This window comes from Platichthys flesus, chromosome 7 (assembly GCF_949316205.1).
Source record: "Platichthys flesus chromosome 7, fPlaFle2.1, whole genome shotgun sequence".
Taxonomy (NCBI): domain Eukaryota; kingdom Metazoa; phylum Chordata; class Actinopteri; order Pleuronectiformes; family Pleuronectidae; genus Platichthys; species Platichthys flesus.
Genome location: NC_084951.1, coordinates 805,604 through 828,075, shown reverse-complemented (window position 1 = coordinate 828,075; position 22,472 = coordinate 805,604). Strand labels below are relative to the sequence as shown.

Sequence of the window (22,472 nt, the reverse complement as noted above, 5' to 3'; positions counted from 1 at the left end):
TAACTTTGACAACTCTGTGTTAACCCCCACTCATACTGCTAGGAACCTGGGTGTGACACTCGATAACCAACTCTCCCTTACTGCCAACATTACTGCAACACGTTTCTGTAGATTCATGCTTTACAACATCAGGAGAATACGCCCCCTTCTCACTCAGAAGGTAGTGCAGGTTCTGGTCCAGGCTGTGGTCATCTCACGCCTAGACTACTGTAACTCCCTCCTGGCAGGTCTACCTGCTACTGCCATCCGACCCTTGCAGCTCATCCAGAATGCATCATCTCAACTGTTTTTTAACCAACCTAAATTCTTTCACACTACTCCGCTCTTCCGCTCCCTTCACTGGCTACCAGTGGCTGCCCACATCCAGTTCAAAACACTAGTACTTGTGTACTATGCTGTGTACCAGGCACGTGCAACCCCTAGTGGTGCTCAAGCACTGGCCCTTTTGCCCTGAATGAGAAAAGTGCGCCTTTCTGGTGGAGCCCAATTTTTTCTTCATTCATCAATATTTAAGAATAAAAAATGACTCACTCTCTCGTCAAATCCCCCCAAATGTGTTTTTATATCTGACGGGGCATTAACTTGAGTTCTTGTGAGAATTTTGCCCTGACAGCCCCCGCCGCGACCCTCCCTCCTCCTCATCCACTTGGCGCTCATGCAGCGCTGAGCGCCAAGAAAAACGGCTGCAAATCCTACTTCTTCTCTGACCAGGCTCTGACCCACAGCATCAGACAAACAGGTAATGACTGTGTTTGTGCAATCCCCGACGTTGTTTGGTGATAAATTAACCACAACATTAGCGCCACTGAAGACATTACTTCGCAACTGGTCCGACGTTTCCTAAAAAGTAAACAAACAAAAAACTCACGAAAACCGTGATTTCAAAGCCTTGTCCAGCTGTTTACTGACGTTTGCCATGTTTAATGAAGAGAGAGAGGGACAGACAGACAGACAGACAGACAGACAGACAGACAGACAGACAGACAGTCAGAGAATTTAAAGGGAGTTTTACTGTTCTACAAATAAGACAAGTTCACTAGTTTTGTTTAATTTAAAATCGTAATTATGGAAAGGAAAGGTAGATCTTAAGTTGAGCTACATGACAGTCTGGTGAGGTATATATTGGTATATTATTAGTGTAATGCTGCTTATGCTTCAACTCTGTCAGTTGAGTTAGTTTGTTACCAAAAATAAATAAATATATATAATATCCTACTGTTTTTTTATTTATTATTATTGTTTTTAATTACATTGGTGATTGGTGCCCTTTTTTGTGGTTTGAGCACCTGCCCCCAAAAATGTCTGTGCACGTGCCTGCTGTGTACGGATCAGGTCCAATCTACATCCAAGGCATGGTCAAACATTACACCCCAGCACATTCACTCCGCTCTGCTTCGGCTAATCGGCTCGTTACTCCCTCACTGCAAGCTAAACACTCATCAAAATCACGACTGTTTGCTGTCCTGGTTCCTAAATGGTGGAATGAGCTCCCTATCGACATCCGGACATCAGAAAGTTTACACATCTTCCACCGAAAACTAAAAATATAACTTTTTCGACTCTACCTATAAGTAAATGGCACTTACTTATAGCACTTTGTAGTTTTGCTTTATTTTGAAGAAATTGTACTTTCTTGATTCTTGTCTTCCTGGGTCTGTACCCTCAGGGTTGAATGCACTATTGTAAGTCTTTTTGGATAAAAGCGTCAGGTAAATGAAATGTAATGCAATGGAATGTGTTCTATACTGCAATATATTTCATACAACACAAAACAGGTCGCAAAAAATTACTATAGTTCCCCGGGTTAACAGAAAATACACAAACAACATTGTAAACGAAGAAGTCCACTAAATGATTGTCCAAAGTGAGGTGAAAAAATATTAACAGGGGAAAAACTATGGCAATCGGAAAAATGCACAGTCTCACTGTAGTCTGTTTGGAAACAATACTCCATGTTACTTTGATATGGTATAATTTCTCGATAATTTCTTTCTGTACATTCTTCAAATGTAAAAAACAATAAAAACAAACTATATGTATTTTTTAACATTCGGTGTACATTAGGGAATGCAGGTAATCAATATATTGGTGTCGTAATTACTGTCAGTAAATATCTACCTGGAGCGAGTGATAAATTCCTCTTCAGTGCTCAACCAAAGACATTGGGCATAAACTTCATTAACTTATTACTGATATGAGTTCATCCCAAAGACCACAGATTCTCTTTTACTGCACATTGTAAGCTACAGTTTTTCTTTGAACTAACCTGTTGTTTTGTTTCTTCTTTCAAAGAGCCAAATTGTTCAATAGAGGAAATCATCTCATTACTACGTGGTATATGAAAAAGTAGCAGCCTGACCAGGACTACAAACTTTCTTTAAAATTTGTATGTTTGAATAAAAAAAAATGCCCCTTATCTATTCTAACTTAATGACATTTCTCAAAATGAAAACTAAAACTGGTCAGACAAGATCCCTGGATTGTTGAGTCTAGATGCCCCACCAATAAAAACTGAACTTAACCAGCAACTAATTAAGAATTTACTTGTATAATATTTTATAGATATTTAAAGAGATCTGGGTGATTGTGTCTACTTTTGTTAGCTGTCTCACTCTTGATCTCAGTGAGACTCCCTGATCGGGAATTTCACAGAATCAATAAAGTACATCTAATTTAATATCTTTCTGTCTGTCAAATTGTTGTGATACATATAGAGCTCAAAACTGACTGATGATCTTATTGCTTTTCTTTCTTTCAACAACAAACCTCTGTATGTCAATGCCATCATGTTTCCAGATTTCAGCACTAATTCAATTACCCAGTAAGTTCAAAGCTTAAACTGTTGATTTTATTCATTTTCCACCTTGCCTTTCACATTCTGGATGTAGGTCTGTCACTTATACTGGTGGTGAGAAAGAAAACTGTAAATGATCAAAAATGCAACCACCATTATTGTAGCCTGAAATAATTTTAAATACCTGCTCCTACGTATATTTTTGTAAAGTATATTTTAGACTAGGTGCTTTTCAATAATGAACATCTCTTTTTCTTTTCAATCTCATCATAAATATAATTTCCTTGTATTACAATGATTGTTCAGTGTTAACTCAGCTCAATCATTTTCAGTATCATACATGTTTAAAGAGCATGAACTGCAGTGAGCAGGGGGAAGCCCAGTAACATGCTGTATGACATTCTAACAGGTGTAAACAGCTTCTACTGAGGTTACTTTATGTGCTGTCAAAGGTCATCTCATCTAAAAGAATGCCACTTACGCACGGTGGAAGCTTCAGTCCTTTATCATTAAATCCAAATAAGTACTATTTCCTCTCTGAGTTATTTATATTTCATATTGTTCAAGATATATTTTCTTTATGCAGTATCTTAAGACTGATGTTTATGCAGTTTTTAAACATTTCTAAATGCTATAGTACATATGCAAATCATCAAAATGTTTTTACTGCTCAGTCCTTTACTGAGCAGTAGAAGAATTTCCCATTGCCTTTATCACATGACAAACTGTCTTCGCTAATACAAAAAATTTACAAAAAAATGTCAGCAGTTTATTGGAAATTGTCAGTCTTTGTCAGTGTCTTGTAAATGTATGGCTCCACTTTTTCCCCAGGAGATATGTTGTATTCATGTCTTTTTTTCATGTTAGCGTCGTGGAGGATCTTTTGTTGAATTTCTGTGGACTTTATATACTAGGGAGGCAGGCGAAGATAATCCAGAGGCTCTCACTCTGACATTTGAGTTCACACATTCATATCCTCCAGATAAGATGCAGGTCCTTTATGGAGTTCAGTCCATGTCTGAAAAGAACTTGAGTGACATTAATCTCTGTCTGTGTGTCCGCATCAAGTAGATTATAGGTTGAGTCAAGGCCAAATTCTCTTTTCACTTTCAATCTAGGATCGAGGATCCTCACTATTACACTTATACTGTTCTTATTTATTAGCTATTATTCATCTTAGTTCTTCACAACAGTTTAATCTCTCCTACAGATGCTATTTTTAAAGTACAATCTCTCACACGCACATACACACACGTATGTACATATTAAGCACCTTTAGTTAGTTTGTGTGTTTACACTTTTATTAATTTCATAAGAATTGTTTTTCTTTAACACACTGGGTATCATCCGCATAGCAGTGGACATTTACAGAGTGTTCCCTGATATTGTTTCCTAGTAGGAGCATAAATAATGAGAATAATATTGGGCTGAGCACAGAACCCTGCGGAACACTGTGGTTAACTCTGGTGCGCACCTATGACTCATCATTAATTTACACAAATGGTAATCGATCTGAAAAATAGGATTTAAACCAGTTTAGGGTGGTTCCTTTAATGCTAATTAACTATTGTAGTCTGAAATAAACTGTAATGATCAGTAGTGTTGAATGCTGCACTAAGATCTAACAACAGCTTTCCTGAATTGCTTCTATTATTGCCATTGATGTTGATCGGTTTGATCAGCCTGTATTGACTGCAGGTGAGTAATTTGGGTTTTTCTAATAATTTTTGTTGATTAATTTTTCTACTATTTTTCAGATTGTATTTTGAGCAACATTTTTAGAGTAAGTATATTAATATACACATTTGAAAATATGTGTACCAGATACTAATAGTAAAACTTCCTAAATGCTATGTTGAATAACATATATTCATTGAAAGTTGGAATATTTGGATTATAAGTGGTGTTAAAATAACAGCTCCCCGCCCCGAATAGCATAGATACACTGTCAGTATTGTAATGGAAATTCTTACCATTATAAAACACTATATATTATCTCTATTTATGCATACTATTTCTGCTTGTGTAACTGCCCCATTAGAACAACAAATCAGAGACTGTGCTCGTCTCCAACACAAAGACCTCGAAGAGGCCTTCAGCCTTGGTCTATGTCCCGGGATTTTACTATTCACTCAGTTGACACACACACACAAACACACACACACACACAGACACAGACACGGACAAGGACACGGACACACACACACACACATACACGCACACATTGCATGTGCATAAAAAGCATATGCCTGCTACTCTTTCTTTGTCATTCCCTCTGCAGAATGCTCTTCCTTGCAAGGAGTAAAGTATACTCAAAAGACTATTATTCCCAAATCTTTTTTTATCAGAAGTCTCACCAGGTCAAATTGTCATCACAGTACCCTCAGAACCAAATATAAAACAAGATTTATATTAAGACCACTTTCCTGTTATATATTTTCTGAGTTTACTTCACCAATCTCTTAATCTAAACCATCAATGTCTAATGGACCTTATTGCAAAAAAACTTTTTTACTTTCCTTAATTAACAGTCCTATATTCACATTATATGCACATTCACTGAACATTAGCACACCTGACATTTGAACATTTGTACATTTGCAGTAGTTATATTTTTTTCTACTACTGTATTATCCCACCTATAGTGTATTTATATTTATCTTGCTCATGGTGTATTCATCATTCTTTCATCATACCCTACCTCTTAATACTGTTCATATTCCACTTATATTTCTAACTGTACTTCCTATTTATTTTCTTATTCCACTATGCACAATACTCTGCACTTTAACTGCCTTTTTTGTTGTATAGGTACTTGTACTGTGCAATGACAATAAAGTTGAATCTATCTCATCTAATCTAATCTAATCAGATTAATATAGAAACCAGCTTCAGGATTTTAAAGTAGCAGTAATTAAACTACTTCTCGCCCCCAATGTATTTTTATCACAAAGTTAGCAATGATGAATGTGGGCATTACAGCTGAGACACAATAAGCAAGTTTAAAGACTAATCAAAAATTAAACAGACGATCTTGGGCAAGTTATGTAATTAGTTTGTGCCTGCATTTTAATAAACAAGATTGATAAGGACTATAAATGCTGCATCAATGGAAATATGATCCTCAAGTTGAAGTGATATATAAAAAGTTTCACCAATACCAATAGCAAGGAAGTTTTCCAGTTCAACAAGTATTGGAATATGTCATCTGATGCTGTTTTGCAAAACCAGAGAATTCAAGTGGCTATATATTACATATGCTGCTAGTGGGGGAACAGACGTAAAAATGTAAAAGACAAATAGAAAACAAATATTTCCGGGTAAATATGCAGTGAGACACATTCAAAATTGAACTCCATATATTCATGTCGTTCTAAATATTCATACTATGCATGCAATGGCTCTCTGTGGGGGCACTTCCCCCAGAAAGCTTTGACCGCCCCTGTCCGTGAAGTGTTCAGTGACCGTTGGATGCTGCATTTATTCCCCAAACCTGCCGAACACCAGCCTCTTGCTCCGGACACAGACCGATGACATTTCTACTCATAATGCTGCACCTTGTCTCGGCTTGTAGTGATAAGCCTGTATGCTAGGGGGCTGCGGGACACGATGTGGATTGGCGTCACTATCGTCCTCATCCCACAGACCTGCCCGCGGCTGTGTGGCCTCAGTGCGTTAGCTAGCGAGCAGACTTTACTGTGGTTGTTTCGGCATGCTGACGGATTTCTAAACTCTCCTCGCCTTGACTGGAACAATGCGGCGACGGATCGGCAGGGTTTCTGAAAACTACGAGCAGGAGCAGCGCTATAGGGCGTCTGCTGGTGTGTGTCGGCTTCAGGAAGCGATAAATCCACAGCCGATGCCACAGGACGGCTTTGACCGCAGTTTATAGACACCGGATGGAGATAGGAGCCGTCGCCTTTCACCAGTGAAATACTGTAAGCAGTGATGAGCCATCATTTTGCCCTGCCAATGGAGCTATCCTGACATGACATGGACAAGAAAGAAAAGAAAACGCAGCTTCTTTTAAAATTAGTTGGCAACAGGCTTTACCAGACACCAGAGGACTGGAGCACTGACACAACTGTCTGTCGATCATTCACCGTTTACCTTATGTTGTGTACGAGCAGGCTGGTGGATTGCTGTAGCCTGGATTTCATCTAGACTGCAACGACGGCCTGTCTGCCACAGACAAGCAGCCGACAGCAGGTAAGCAACACACCACGACTACCATTTTGTATTCCTGCTAAAATGCTCATAATAATGATGCGTGCAACACACAGTGATGCAGAACAGCCTGACATCGCATTCATCACAGCAGCATGTACAGTGGTCAGTGTAATGCCATGATGTGTTGATGAGGAATAGGGTTTGGTCTCCACCAGCTCTTGGGGCCTTGCTCAGCACAGGGAGAGCCAAGTGATTTATTTCCCCTGCTACACAACAGAGCGCCATCTCCTGAAGAAGTGTAGGCTGTAAACTGTGGGATAATAAAGCCACACAGTTATTTGGTAGTGGATTGCAACAATTGGTGGCTCTCCAGTCCTCATCAAGACCTGCACTGACTGTCTATATCTCATCCACTGAGCTTTGCTGCCTCCTCCCACCCACTGCAAGCCAGAGGTATTGGGCTACTGTTGCTACCCTGATCCTGACAGTGACTCTGCCCTCTGCTGCCAACCAACTTCCAGCTTCATAAAGCCCCTCCTTCAGCCTCTCAGTTCCCCCCAGCCCCCAAACATTTGCAGTATAATTCATATCAGTTGCAGTGTAACCCATATCTTGATTTGCTAAATATCTTGTTCATCGCACACTGTTCTCATCACAAACACATATATAGGAGCTATGTGTTCTAAGCCAGTATTTTTCAGTTGTTGTATACTTTGTGCTTTATCGGCATAGGCCGTTTTTTTTTTATCTGGTTCAGCAAATGACTAGCAATGCAAGTGTCAAGTATTCTACCAAAAATAAAATCAATTTATTACAACTAGACCAACAGAAGAACTGATTTGAAGAATAAATAATGCTGCACCATCATCTTAGGCAAAAGCTTTTAATCCGATGCAATGTGCTTTGTTATAGGCATTCATCAAAACTGTAGGCTACTGGGAAACAGCCCATTAACCATTTATAGGAAGTCTAGAGACAATTTACTGAGGTAGGGAAGTGTAGTTATTTTTATTTTTTTTTTAACTTATTTTTTATTTGGTTTTCAACAGAACAATATGCATTTTCAGACAGTAACTTTCTTTGTCCATTTTACAGCTGTATATAGTATTGTTAAACATGGTCTTCAGCTACAGTGTGCAATGCATTGAAAGAACAACAAACATCAAATAGTGCTCACTCTAAGAGCAAAATAGGGGGGATAACAATAAATGATTGATTACATACATAATTTATTAAATTAAAAGAAGAAAGAAAAAGAAGTAAAATGAGAATAAGACCAGGTAGGGCTGCTGGATTAATCGAAATTTTATCGATTAATCGTGTTCAAATGATTATTTGGCATTTTTTTTGAAAGAGACGCAGAGGCGCCATTCAGTCCTTCCCCCTAAGCATTCAGCGGCTCAGCTGACCGGCACTCACTCTGAAGCAGCCGTAAAGTGAAGGAGGCGAGTTGTGTCTGCGGTGACCAGTGGTGAAAAAAACAGCGGGAGTGGAAAAGCATGGAGGGCAGCCCCGTCTGATCAACAAAAAGGGTTGAACAAGTTCGAGCAGCAGCACACCATGTAGCGGCAATTTCATTGCTGATACTTTCCCTGTCCTTTTTATTAACAAAAAAATGGATACTTGATTTTTTATTTATTTGTGCATCAGCACTTGGCCTGTTCTTGGTTCACAGTGAAAAGGGAAAGTTGAATTTAAATTAATTTATTTTTATTAGCACTTGCCCTGTCCTTGGTTGTAAATACACAAAAACTAGATTTGTCTTTGCTTTTGTGTCAACAGTGCCCTAATAAACAGCAAAGTTTATTAAAAACATTTATTTTTTAAGTATCGATCTTTATTGTCTTTATTTTCAGTCATCACATACCTCGAACAACCTCAAGCTGAATTTAAAAGCTGTAGGCTAAATAAGAGCAATTGAGAATTGATGTCATTAATAATCCGATTAATCGTTTCAATAATTGATGACTAATCGACCATCAGAATATCGGTGCCCTACCGGGCACCGATATCCTGGTTTCACGAAGGAATAACACACGCAGCCGTCATCTGTGTTTACCTGAACCGGAAGTGATTCACTTTATTGCGCACGCTCCAGTCATTTAAAGAATACAGCATAGACTTCATAATAATGACATATAATCGTTTGAATAATCGTGATTTCGATATTGTCCAAAATAACTGGTGTTGTGCAATAGTAGGAGTAGAATTGACGTTGGTTTATTATTAATAATCATGAAATATGATTATTAAATTAACAATTATTTATTAAAAAGAATCAAAAATGATAAAGCTATTAATTAAGAACAGTAACACATTTAATTAGAAATGATACGGTTATCCATTAATAATAGTTAAAATAATTAATGAAAACAATACAATTATCAATTAAGAATAATACAAATCTGTAATCATTGCTTATTGTCGCGGGGCACCACCCTGATTACAGGGACCAACAATTCAATCTTTAAATATCAGTCTCATAATGATAAATGTCAAATCAATAATCTCAATATTTAATATTAATAATTATTTAATTAACAGTGAAGGCTTCTAAGTTCGAGCACAGGCAATCATAATCCAGCTGCAATCACATACATATGCACAAATAATCACAGACTACAGATACTTTAATTACAAAAGAATTTATTAAAAAGGGGAAATAAAGTTATAATGTTATTCAATGATTCATCATTTTAACAAGCTCTGATATTTCAAAGATAAACACAGCGGCAGCACTTATCACAATTCAGAAAATACATGTAAAACCGGCGGTCTACCTATGTATGTCTGTCTCGGTGTGTGTGTGTGTGTCTGTGTCAAAGGGTCTCTCTGTGTGTGTGTGTGAAATACAGTTAGTGTTATTTAATGATTCCTCATTTTAACAAACTCCCATATTTCAAAGATAACAGCAGCAGCTTATCACAATTTAGAAAACACATGTATTCATCTATGTGTATCTGTGTGTGTGTATCTGTCTGTGTCTATCACTGTGTCTCTGTGTCTGTGTGGGTGTGTGTGAGAGAGCGAGAGAGAGAGAGAGAGAGAGAGAAAAAGAAGGGGGCGTGGCGATGACGAAGTCACGTCACCTCTAAGATGGCGGCCGATCATGATTCGTGGAACCAAGGCCTAAAAACTCTCAAAATGGCGAATTGACTACAAAACAAGATGGCGGAGCCGTTATGAATTTAGAGCCAGAATGGGAGGAGAGTGAGAGAGGAGGCGTGGCAATAATAGACTCAAAATGGTGGTTTAACTTGCGTTCTTCAAAATGGAGTCTATGTTAATGACACCATGTGGCCGGAGCTCACACTGGTGGTCGTCACATGAATTACACAAAGGGATTTTCAGACAAAGAGAATTCTTTGTCTCTGCTTTGGCGTTCGGCCGCATGGCTTCCAGATGTGTCCAGCCTCTCTGAATATAGATTTAACTATGTTACATGAACTGTATTCTAAATACAGATCGGATGTGTGTATAAACAGGTTTGAGAGAGAGAGAGAGAGAGAGAGAGAGAGAGAGAGAGAGAGAGAGAGAGAGAGAGAGAGAGAGAGAGAGAGAGAGAGAGAGAGAGAGAGAGAGAGAGAGAGAGAGAGAGAGAGAGAGAGAGAGAGAGAGAGAGAGAGAGAGAGAGAGAGAGAGAGAGAGAGAGAGAGAGAGAGAGAGAGAGAGAGAGAGAGAGAGAGAGAGAGAGAGAGAGAGAGAGAGAGAGAAGCTCTTAAAAGCACCGTCAGAGACAAGTTACATTTACTTTACCACTCAGCACCCAAGTGGCGTTGTGTGCTGAGGTTTGACCGGTAAAGTATCTTTAAAGTTGTTCAAACGGTCACAATGAGCTGGAGACGCTGCTCACGGTGCTTAAAAACTATGGCACAAGGCCGTAACCGGAAACCGGAAGTGGCGAATCGCCGCTAAAACACTGGAGACTCTGCGGTCTCATACAAAACAAATACATTCAAGTATTAAAACAATACGCTACGTATTAGATTAACATCTGCCCAGACAATAAAGCCTCTTACTGTGACCTTCACGGTGTTGCATGCGCGTGACGCGCGGATATTTCGGAAGTCCAGTGAATAATCGTGGCCGCTCAAGCTCTGTTGCGCTGGTTCCTCTGTCGCAGCGGCGTCGGCTGGGCCGAATAGGACCAGATTCATCTTGCTCCTCAACGGGATGAACATCGTCCTTCTTCTTCAGGGATGTGGAGGTCGTGCTCCTCAGCGGAATGAATCTCGCGCTTCTGCAGGGGACGGCTGTGGAAGCCGTTTGTAGATTGTTGGGAAAAGAAAGTAAAGTCCGTGGGGAAAGTGAAACAGTCTCTTGATTGTTCCGCGTGCAATTTCCTGTTTGATCTTTTCAAGTTAAAAGAGCAAAAGTCCTTTTGAAAATAAAAACGTCGACTGAGATAAAAGACAATGAAAGAAATGAAAGAAAATAACTCTGGTTGCCCCCTTTAGCAACTAAATCATCTGGAAAGACCCGGAGGGGTCTGTTGACGTCTTTAGAGCAGGGAAAAATGGCTGATAAACTAGAAGTTAAGGTTACCCCCTTTAGCAACTAAAACAGCTGGGAGGCCCCGAAGGGGCCTCATGATGTCTTCAGAGCAGGGTAAAAATGGCTGATAAACTAAAAGTTAAGGTTACCCCCTTTAGCAACTAAAACAGCTGGGAGGCCCCGAAGGGGCCTCGTGATGTCTTCAGAGCAGGGTAAAAATGGCAGCGATTATTGATGTCTCAGTGGTTTTGTTCTACCTGAGAGGTCCTGCCTCCTTGAGGTGCTGGTCATGGGATGATGCTGGCTTTTAGCCAATTGAGTGTCAGAGGTCAAAGGAGAGTGGGAGGGGCCAGGAGCAGAGCAGGGGTTTCTGGGGAGACCCCAGGGATTAAGTTAACACCAGAAGATACAATCTCCATGCTGGATCTTAGAGGGAGACTTTAGCTGGCTTCATCTTGGCTCAAAGGCCACGCTTTTACGACCCATTGTGTGTGGATCCTACCACATGGTTAGTTCTGTAGGGACTCTTGCCCAACATAAACCATCGGTCCAGGTAACTATCAATGCACCGAATAATTTTACTGTAATTGGCCTCTTACAAATTCTGTAAGGATGGGGGGATGTATATGCCAAGGCATTTTATACTGTCTTTTGGCCACTTAAATCTTCTTTGGAGTTTTACACTTCTTGAGATGTTACCATTGACCTCTATAGCCTCTGTTTTTCCCACATTTACATTGTATCCTGAATAGTATCCATAGTGTGAGATAAGCTCCTTTAGATGTGGTATAGTTGATGCAGTACATCATCAGCGTAAAGGGATATTTTATGCTTTTCTGTTATTTTGTTATCATCTCGGATGAGTTGAGCCAAGGATTCAATACTAATTGCGAACAGCAGAGGTGATAAAGGGCAGCCTTGTCTGCAGCTGCGTTCCAGTGTGAATTTTTGTGATCTAAGTCCATTAACTTTAACAGCTGCCTGTGGTGATGAATATAATGTTTGTATCCAATTTCGAAAGTTGGGGCCAAATTTGAATCGTTTTAGTGTTTGGAATATATATTGCCATGATACTCAAATGCTTTTTGATCATCTAGAGACATAATCATTGATTCTGATTTCTCTTCTTTTTGATGGGATATAGTGTTTAATAAGCGTCGCAAGTTATAGCCATAGTATCTTCTTGTGGTGAATCCCATCTGGTCCGGGTGGATAATTTCAGTGATTATATGATTGACTCTTCTTGCAAAGATTGCTAGAATGCGCAGATCCCTCCTCAGCAGCGATATTTGTCTATAGCAGGGGTTCTCAAACTTTTGCAAGCTGGGCCCCCCCAAAGCTGGTTAGGGATAGTCTTCAATCATCTTCAATCATCCCACACGGTGGATGATTGAAGATGTAAAGGTAGATTTAAAGGTAGGTGTTAAGGAGAAAAGTGCTAGCTGCAGTTGGAAGAAGCTAGCTAGCTAGAAGGCTAGCTCTTTGGGCTATGAACTTTCTAAAAAAGGCTGTGGAGCAAATTACTCCTTAGATTAGGCTATGAATAGGCCTACTGCAAGTGCAGGAAGGTATTACTAACGAAGGAGTGAGTCTTTAAAAAGACTGTTTATAAAGCAATGAATATCTGATGTATAGTGGAAACAAGAGCAATCGCACAAACTCTGCAGGGTGTCGTCTCAGTGAGGGTGAGAACTGACCATGCCTACAGTTACTTTTGTACTAGGAAGAGTACGAGAAACTCGCGTTCAAATGATAACACTCCTCTTTTGATTGGTGGATCAGGGAATGAAACAGTATTTGATTTGTCCAGTCAGTCCAGCCCCTAGTATTTCACCACTGAGAGAGTTGTCACTAACCAGTGACAGGTGGTCGGTCTTTTTTATTTAATTTTTTTTGTCCCCCCCCTGGAGAGTGTCCGTGCACCCCACTTTGAGAATCACTGGTCTATAAGATTGGCACTCTGTGGGGTCTTCACCTTCTTTAGAAGTTACGACTATTGTGGCTATATAGTGATTCTAATGCATGGTGGTATGCTTTTAGCAGTGGGGTGATAACATATCCTGAAAGGTTTTATAAAAGTCATTAATATATCTGTCTGGTACTGGGCTTTGATTATTTTTTAGCTTTGAGATCAGTTGCTTGATCTCCCATTCCTCAATAGGCTCATCTAATTCCTTAGCTGCTGGTTCTGTCAGTTCAGTTTGTTTTATAGGGTTTAGGAACTGTAAGATGGCATCATCAGAGTAGGTATCTGTATTTTTGTATAAAGATTCATAAAACTCAGCAAAGGATTCTGCAATTTTATCTGGTTTTCTAACAAACGTTTCTTTTTGATTTTATTTTCTGTAATGTATTAGATGATTGTTGTTTTCTTAATCTGAATGCTAATAATCTTCTTGCCTTGTTACCGTGTTCATAATATCTTTGGTTTGTGAATCTTAAACATCGCTCAATTTTGTCTGATAGTAGGCTGTTGAGTTCTCTCCGTGTTGTGTTTAAGTCATTTAGGAGACTGGCCGACGCTGATTGTTAATGTTTGTTCTCTAAATCTTTTATTTTATCTTCTAATTTCCGCCGAGGTATTATTATCCAAGTATTCTTTGTGTTCTGCTGTGACAAAGGTGGTAAATTCTTTATCATTAAGGAGAGATGCATTAAGTCTCCATTGTTTAGATGTTGGTCTTCCATCCTATGTAGCTCTGCTTTAGCGGCAAATCAATGCTTGATTAGGATGCATGTGTGCTTGAATAGAAAGTGATATCCCTGCTTCTCGGAAACTTGCCTCTCCATATATCTACTAGGCCTGCTTCCAGGGATTGGTATTTGAGCATTCTGCTCATTCTAGAGAGTGGAGCTTTAGAGGCAGGTTGTCAGTCGATTAATTGTGACATTACGCAATTCAGGTCTCCTCCCATCAGTAGCAGTCCTGAACTATATTGTAAAATCTTATTGAACAATGTCCTGATAAAGCCGGGCTCGTCTTCATTAGGTGCATATACATTTATGAGGGACACTTCTATGCCATCAATTAAACCATTAACTATAATATATCTCCCCTCTGTAGCTTTATTTACCAGTGTTTGTGTGAAGTTAATTTGTCTGTGTATAAGTATGGATACTCCCATTTTTCTCCCTGATCGGTGTGAAGACTAATATACTTCATCAGCCCAGGATCTTTTCAACATTTCATGTTCTGCGTCAGATAAATTGGTTTCTTTTAGGAATTAACCGTTTCATCAACAAAAAGGGTTAGCTTACAGTATTAGAGGTCTGGTGCTTTTTCTGAAAGGGTTGATCTGGAAAGGAGTCAAATTACCGGCCTGAATTGTTGTCCCAGTCCGCCTGCTCACACACAGGTTTGATTGATTGACCTGTGGACTGTCTTTGTACACTCTTGCCCCCCGGTCTGACGGCTCAGTACCACCCACGTCTGATTTTCGGCCAGGAAAAACCCTGCATATTCACTCCTGTAACTTTCACCTGCAAAAAAAAACAACTTTCACTTCTCAGATGAAGCCTCTGCTGTTCCTTTGGATTTCAGGTGGTCAATTATTATTTAGTATTATCCTTCTTTTCTGTTCACAAACTACTCAGTCTAAGTGTCTAAACTCCAGACCAGCTGGTGCTAATGCACAAAATTGTTCTTTGCCAACCGCCAAAAAAAGACAGAAGAAGAGGCATTAAACATAAGCGAGACACCACCTCAGACCGGCTTGTGCCTTCAGGGCTTTTGTAGCAATATGGCGATCCAACATGGCGATGGGGGGGACCGGCTTGAATGGAGATATTATGAATTTATAAGGAATATTCTATAATTATTATTATGTTATTATTCAATTCTATACAAATGCTATGGTTTTTATTTTAGGCTCACTACAGATATGAGGATTTTGTCCCCTTTTTTGCAAGAGAGCATTAGAAAGCCTTAGACATCGTACACACTGCTACTTTAAATCAGCAGACCCCTAGGAAGCTGCAACACTTCATCAGGCACAAACAACAGACTTTGTCCTACAAACTAGCTAGCCTTGCTCTTTTCGTTTCTAATTTTTCATTAAAAATATTTGTGTCTTTCTTTTCAAATTCAGAAAAGTTTTGAGGATGTCATAAATGACAGGACCTTTCCATTAAGTGTTCCTAAGATTTTGATGACACTGTTGAGTTAACAGATTATACAATGTTCTTTATTAAACATTACCACAATGTAACATGATAAAGGAAAATCATCAGTACAATATTAAGACATTTTTCAGCATTTTAATGAATAGGGCTGTAACAATTCTCAAACTAAGACCATAATCGAGTTCACGCACACACAACTTCATACTTTATAGTACTGGTATTCATTTGAGTACTTAGGTCTACTTTAACCCTAATGGCTGTGTTAAAAAAACGTCCTTTCTGCACCTGTGTGGCCAAAAGGGGCCACTCCCTAAAACTGCTATAAAACTTTCATTGACTTAATGCTTTTAACCAACTTCAGTTGATCATAAATTCTAAATATCATTTATATTTAATACATTTGAAAATCTGATTCCAATGTTTTTACGTAAAACATATTTTCCATATGCTACATGGTAATGAGATAAAATTTGGAGAGTTAGCATAGCCAAGCATATGTCATTGACAAGCAACAACATATCATTTTATATTTTTGGTGTAATATCACTGCTACGTCAGATTTCTAGGTAAACAATTACAAAATAAACTGGGTGTTGTGCAGAGTCCCTTTGCCTTATCGTCTGCAGATCCAGGGCCGCGGCTCTGGCCACATCATTATGATTATGATCTGTGGATCGCGTATCAGAGATCGTAATGGTGGTGGACCATGATCAAGGTGCCAGCTGATAATGGATCCTAATGGCGGCAGTGGACAATGACTGTGGACTATAGTGGCATCCGATCTTGATGGTGGTTCATGAACTTGCTTGCTGCTGACCATAGACTAGGATTGCAGCAGGACTGCTTGATATATAGGATTTCTCCTCAGATACTTCACCATTTCTGACAATAACCCATCAATTCATTGACCTTCTGTTATGCTTCAAAATGTTTACCTTTATCAATGCTTCTAAAACCTTTAGCTTGATGATGTTCTCCTTTACACGTGACATCTATTGCACTTCTGTTGGCCCTGGGAGAGGGATCCCTCACATGTGGCTCTCTTTTAGGTTTCTACCTTATTTCTACCCTGTTAAAAGTTTCCTCAGTCTCATGCAGAATTGGTCACAGTAGTGTTATGATCCAGTTCTACTACTTATCCCTTTCCAAGCTGACTTAAAAGGAACTAGCTGGCGTTCATTTGTTCAATTTTTTATTGGGATGATTTAGGTGACAAATGTATGGTCACGTGTTTAGTTATTAATCGAAGGGGTTGGATCGTGTCTGCGTGTCACTCCGGTCATTTTAACTGTGCGTCACGTCTCGTGTTGTACTGAGCACAACATGCATTGTAAGGCTCCTCTTAACTCTGGAGAGCCTTGAACTGCTATCTGCTTTCACCGTCTGCTCCCGGTACATGGCCATGTACTCCTCCACCACTCGAATCAGCACCATCTCAGCCTGAAGGTCTACTTCTCTTGCTGAGTTGAGCCCTACATCTCCCAAACACAGCCAGAGACAAACAAGTTGTTTTTCAGCATCTTTATCTCTCAAATGGACCTAAAAACTTTAAAAAAAAAACACTACACATAAACTAGCTGCAGGTACAAGACATTTCTCCGCCAGTCAACACATGTACAGTCAATCAAAATATATCACTCACAGAGGGAGGTCGAGCTAACCAGTTTAAGTATGGAAGTCCAAGTGTCCTGTGATAGAGAGAGACCCAAGTCTTCCTCCCATGCTGTTCTAAGCCGATCTGTGGAGGCAAGCCCAAGATCCAAAACCATGCTATACAGAGATGAAATTAACTTTTTTTTAAGTGGATTTACAGAGAGGACTCTATCAACAGTGGTCAAGTCTGTTGATATTAAAGAGCCAGGTAAGTGAGAAACAACAAAATGCCTTGCTTGAAGATATCTGAAAAAATTTGACTTGGGAAGACTGAATTTTTCACTTAGCTGCTCAAAAGATGCCAGGCTGTTGCCTATGAACAGGTCTTTAAAGCGCATGATACCCCTCCTGTGCCATTCACGAAAAGCTGAACCCTGGCAGGACGGTTTAAAAAGATAGTTTGATGCGATGGGGCTCAGAAGAGAGAAGCTGTGAAATCCAAAATATTTCCTAAATTGTGCCCAAATTTTTAAAGAATGTTTAACCACCGGATTTTTTTATGAATCTGAGTGAAGGAAGTGGGGATCCGAGAAGTGCAAGAATTGACATATTATCCTCCGACTGTAGTTCCATCTCTACCCAGTCAGGGCAGTCAGATTGGCTGTAGTAAAAAGACCAAAACGCAAGACAGCGCAAGTTAGCAGCCCAGTAATAAAAATGAAAATTTGGGAGAGCAAGACGACCAGAAGCCTTGGTTTTCTGCAGGTGGTTCCTGTTCAAACCTGGTCGTTTACCTAGCCATAAATATGAAGAAATAACTGAATCAAGAAAGTTGAAAAAAGGATCCAGGGATAAAGAGAGGTAGGGCCTGGAAGAGGTACAGACATTTTGGTTAATACGTCCGACAAGAGATAATGACATGGGTGACCACTGTGCTAATATTTGTTTAGTCTGATTCAATAACATGGTAAAGTTGTCTTGGAATAGATCTTTGTGCTTTCTTGTAACTGAGATGCCTAGATAGGAAAACTTCTTATTCTCAATTCTAAAAAGCAAATTGGCAAGGTCTAAAGTTTGTGCGATGTTGTTGATAGGAAACAGCTCGCTTTTGTTAAGGTTTAACTTATAGCCTGAAAATTTACCAAACTGACTGAGCAGCGAAAGAGCGGGAGGTAGTGAGGCGGTCGGATAAGAAATAAAAAGCAAAAGATCGTCAGCATATAGTGAAACTCTATGCTCCTCGCTACCTCTCCAGATGCCGGATATGTCCTTGCAAGTACGGAGTGCTGTAGCAAGCGGCTCAATGGCCATATCGAAAAGCAGGGGGCATCCTTGGCGGGTTCCGCGATGCAAGTTGAACGGTCTTGACCGCTGTGAGTTTGTGCGAATTGTGGCTGTGGGGTGCGAATAAAGTAACTTAACCCATGAAGTAAATTTTGGGCCAAAGCCAAATTTGTCAAGCACAGCAAATAAGTACCCCCACTCAACCCGGTCGAATGCCTTCTCTGCATCGAGAGAGACAATGCATTCTGGGATATCTTCAGAGGGAGAGTAGATAATGTCAAGCAGTCGTCTAATATTAAAATAGGATTGCCTGCCTTTAAGAAAGCCAGTTTGGTCTTTGGATATGATTGTAGAGAGGGCAGTCTCCAATCTATGGGCTAGGACCTTGGCTACAATTTTAGCATCCGTGTTAAGGAGGGAAATAGGCCTGTAGGAGGCACATTCAGTCAGATCTTTACCCTTCTTTGCAATAAGGGTAATACAGGCCTCAGTAAATGATGGAGGAAGTGAACCTTGCCTGCAAGATTCAGAGAGGACTGAGCATAACAGTGGGGAAAGCAGCAGAGAGAATTTCTTAAAAAATTCTGCCAGGAAGCCATCAGGGCCTGGGCACTTGCCTGACTGCATTGAAAAAGTGGCTGAAGCCATTTCTGTCTGGGATATAGGTTCTTCCAATCTTTTCGTTATGTCTGATGAAAGACTAGGGATGTTAAGACCACTTAGAAAGTCAGAGATTGCATCAGAATCACTCTGACAATCTGAGGTATAAAGCTGGGTGTAAAAGTCCCTGAATGCTTCATTAATCTGTAGGCGATCTGCAGTTATAAGGCCATTTGGTAACCGGATCTTAGAAATATTTTGTTTTGCTTTGTGACCTTTGAGTTGATTGGCTAATAATTTGTCAGATTTGTCTCCATATACACTCCTGATCAAAATCTTAAAACCAGTTAAAAAATTGCATGAATTTTCATTTTGCACGGTTGAATCTTAGGAAGATTCTAAGTAGAGTTTCAAAATGCAAAAAGAATAAATGGGAACAAGAGCCCAAAAGTTGTGAGCAGGCAATTTATTGAAAACAACAATTTAACTGAAGTAGGCTTTTCATCAGCTGATCAAAAGTTTAAAACCACAGCTAAAAAAACCCCTCCTTAAACAGAAATTAAAGTGTCAAAAACTGACTCAGTAATGAGTAGCTCCACCATTATTGTTGATCACTTCAAAAATTCGTTTTGGCATGCTTGATGCAAGTGTTTCCAAAAGGCTAGTGCGAATGTTTCGCCAAGTAGTGAAGATGGCTTCACGAAGGGTATCCACTGTCTGGAACTGAAGTCCATTTTTGTAAACCTCCCTTGCCATCCATCCCCAAATGTTCTCAATTGGATTAAGATCAGGGGAACACGCAGGATGGTCCAAAAGAGTGATGTTATTCTCCTGGAAAAAAGTCTTGGTCAGACGGGCATTGTGAATTGAAGCGTTGTCCTGCTGAAAAACCCAGTCGTTACCACACAGACGAGAGCCCTCAGTCATGAGGGATGCCCGCTGCAACATCTCCACATAGCCAGCTGCTGTTTGACGCCCCACCACAACCTGGAGCTCCATTGTTCCATTGAAGGAAAAAGCACCCCAGATCATGATGGCGCCCCCTCCACTGTGCCGCGTAGAAAACATCTCAGGTGGCATCTCCTTGTCATGCCAGTAACGTTGGAAGCCATCAGGACCATCAAGGTTAAATTTGTTCTCGTCAGAGAATAAAACTTTCTTCCACCTTTGAATGTCCCATGTTTGGTGCTACCTTGCAAAGTCTAAACGGGCAATTTTGTGGCGTTGAAGGAGACGTGGGCTTTGAAGACGTTTCTTGTTTTTGAAGCCCTTCCTTCGCAGATGCCGTCTGATGGTTATTGGGCTGCAGTCAGCCCCAGTAATGGCCTTAATTTGGGACGAGGATCTTGACGGACAGCCATTCGGATCCTCCGGCTCAGCGCCGGTGAGATTATTTTGGGTCTACCACTTTTTTGTTCCATAACCCGGAGGATCTTTTAAGAAATGCAAAATGACTGTCTTACTGCGTCCAACCTCAGCAGCGATGGCACGTTGTGAGAGGCCTTGTTTATGCAGTTCGACAATCCTACCACGTTCAAAGACGATGAGCTTTTTTGCCTTTGCCATCAAGAGATCTTCACAGTGTGGTCACAACTTTTGGTCTCTTGTTCCCATTTCTTCTTTCTGCATTTTGAAGCTCTACTTAGAACCTTCCTAAGATCCAACAGTGCAAAATGCAAATTCATGCAATTTTTTAACTGGTCTTAAGATTTTGATCAAGAGTGTATGTAAAACATGGTTTTACTCTTTAAAAGTGATTGTTCAATTGAGTAGGCGGTGAGCAGATCGAATCTGGTCTTAAGTTCCAGCCGTTTTTTATACAAATCTGGACACTTAGTCTGGGCGTATTGTTTGTCAATTTCTCTGATTTGGTGGGCAAGGTCTGATTGTTCTTGGTGAGATTTTCGCTTTTTCTTGTGCGGTGTAGGCTATAATCTGCCCCCGAAGGTAGGCTTTAAGAGCATCCCACACAATTAAACAAGAAATGTCTGGAGACATATTTGTAGTAAGAAAAAAGGCTATTTCCTCCTGCATGAATTTGACGAAGTTATCATCCGATAGCAAAGTTGAATTGAATCGCCACTCTCTGTTCCTCTGAGGGAGGCCAGGGAAAGACATGGTCAGGACATTAGGTGCGTGATCCGAGATGACAATACTTTGATAAGCGCACAAATGAACCAGTGGAATAAGTTCGTTATCGATAAAGAAATAATCGAACCTTGAGTACGTGTGATGGACGTGCGGAAAAAAAGAGTATTCCCTGTCGTATGGATGCAAAAAAACGCCATATATCACAAGCACCATAGTTAGAGAGAAAATCTTGAATAGAACGGGCTGACCTACTCGCTGTGCTGGGTTTAGTAGAAGATCGGTCCAAAACCGGGTCCAACCAACAATTAAAATCACCTCCGAGGATAAGAGAATATGTATTTAGATTTGGGAGCAATGAAAACAGGCGTTCAAAAAAAACACATCACATACCGACCGAACCTATCAGAGATCACATCATGTTGCACAAAGGGAATATCTTGACTCATGAGAATTGAACCTCCCCGGGCTTTTGCTTGCAAAGAGAAGTGAAATCCCTGTCCCGACCTTCTAGACAACAGACGGACGTTATCTGAACTGCGAATATGGGTTTCTTGTAGGAAAGCTATTTCTGCTTTAAGTTGTTTCAAATGTGAGAAGACCTTTCTTCTTTTTACAGGATGGTTCAGACCCTTAACATTCCAACTCACTAGACCCAGATGTCTGTTCATAGCGCTTGATAAATAAAGTTGAAACATGAGCGCAGTGACCTAAGCAAAATGTTAAGAGATAAGGTGTGACTAGTGCATTGTGCTGGATTCGAAAAGATTAACAAATTACAGGCAGTGACATGTAACCCTAACCCACCCTCCCCAACGAAGACAGCTGCTAGAAAAAAAGCAGCAAGCTCTTCAGGTCTCCAACGTCATTACGGTAAGCGTGCTGCGCATTTCCTGTTTTCTTGCCACTGGTGGTGGTCGCTCTGCGAATTAGCTCCGCTGCTAAACACAACTGTTTCCCTGTAGCACTACGGCTAAAATCACCGGTCTGTAGTTAAACACTCGCACATACCAACCCTTATTCTATCGTGCTTAGTGATTCTGTGTTCTGTCTGAGCTCACCTTCGTAGCTATATAGCAGCGATGTCTTCTCTCTCTCCCTGTTGCTCTACTGCTCTCTCTTGCTCCGAGTGTCTAATGTTTACCTACTCCTCTGCCTCCCTTAACAGTAGTGGTACATGTAATAAATGTAGTGTGTTGATAGCGATGGAGGCTCGGCTTAGCGACTTAGAAGCTCGGCTCAGCAGCTTAGAAACTCCGTTAGCTGTAGTTAGCCGGCTCCCGCTAGCCGCGGAGCCACCTAGCTTAGCACGTAGCTTAGCCTTAAC

At 40.3% G+C, this 22,472-nt stretch overlaps 1 protein-coding gene across 4 annotated transcripts in view; it reads left to right on the top strand.

Moving 5' to 3' along the window:
* The first annotated feature begins 6,154 nt into the window (after positions 1-6,154).
* gpr173 (G protein-coupled receptor 173) overlaps positions 6,155-22,472 on the top strand; it is a 33,450-nt gene continuing 17,132 nt past the window's right edge. Inside the window, exons 1-3 of one of the 4 annotated variants that reach the window (XR_009921182.1) lie at positions 6,155-6,732; positions 6,925-7,003; positions 8,319-8,737. The gene's annotated coding sequence lies outside the window, so the exon portion shown is untranslated. Of the gene's footprint in view, positions 7,004-8,318; positions 8,738-22,472 lie in introns of those variants that run through there. The other 3 variants (XR_009921181.1, XM_062392352.1, XM_062392353.1) reach the window with 3 other exon arrangements.